Source organism: Aplysia californica, unplaced genomic scaffold, assembly GCF_000002075.1.
Source record: "Aplysia californica isolate F4 #8 unplaced genomic scaffold, AplCal3.0 scaffold00968, whole genome shotgun sequence".
NCBI classification, from domain to species: domain Eukaryota; kingdom Metazoa; phylum Mollusca; class Gastropoda; order Aplysiida; family Aplysiidae; genus Aplysia; species Aplysia californica.
The window spans coordinates 60,005-61,015 of NW_004798238.1; positions in this window are offsets into that span (position 1 = coordinate 60,005).

Sequence of the window (1,011 nt, forward strand, 5' to 3'; positions counted from 1 at the left end):
CTCTCTCTCTCTCTCTCTCTCTCTCTCTCTCTCTCTCTCTCTCTCTCTCTCCTAATTTTCACTTTCATTTTCTTCTTTTATGCAAGGTCCAGGCGTAACCTGGTTCATTTAAAGTTAAAGGCTGACGTTATTTCAACGTATCCTGAGAATGGCATTGGGCTAGTGGAATTACTTTCGTATCATATTTCACCTCGACTACAAAGCAACAACTAACTACACAATGTACAGGTCAAGGACCCGTCTGCCCGTAGGCGTTGGTACTGCTGTTTTTGTTTTTTGTTTTTTGTTTTTGTTTTTGTTTTTGTTTGCTTTTTTGTCTTTACAGACAACGGATGACCAGCCTTCGTTTCGCTGGCAAAGTTCAACATAATGTAATGTAATATTCAGTTGGGGGGGGGGGGGGGTTGTGCCTTTTTTGTAAGTGTTTTATGGCGCTCGAACTGCATACGGTCATGTGAGTGCGCGGGACACATTAAACTTTTTTAGTTGGGAGGAAATTTTGAATTTCGCCGGGGTGGCGGCCGAAACCTACTCTTAATTTTTCACCACCAAGGGATATTTCACATGTGAAACTTACACACGAGCCCTTCGAGATTTATCACCCTTGTCCGAGAAGGCTAGGTTTTCCTACCAGAAGGTCAGGGGTATGGCTGAAAGAGAGCAGTAAGAAGGAGCAGTAGAAAGGCAGCAGAAAGAGTCGGGGACCCAGAGGAGGGGGAAAAGGAGGTGAGGGGGTGGGGACAGAAGGAGAAGACGAAAGCAGGCGACAGAATATTGCTAGAGAGCGGGAAAGGAGGTGAAAGGAGACAATTTTAGAAAAGAAATTTTTTCGGTCGCTACACGGATTCGAACGGGACCTTTTAATGAGAGGCCAACTCCTTAACCTCTAGGTCACGAGAGCCCATTAGCCTGTTTCCTGACCGTAGATATTTCGTGTTTTCTTCAACATTCCACATTTCTTTATCTTGTGTGTAGCCAAGAGAGATGTTGGGTTTTGGGAAGCCATAAACC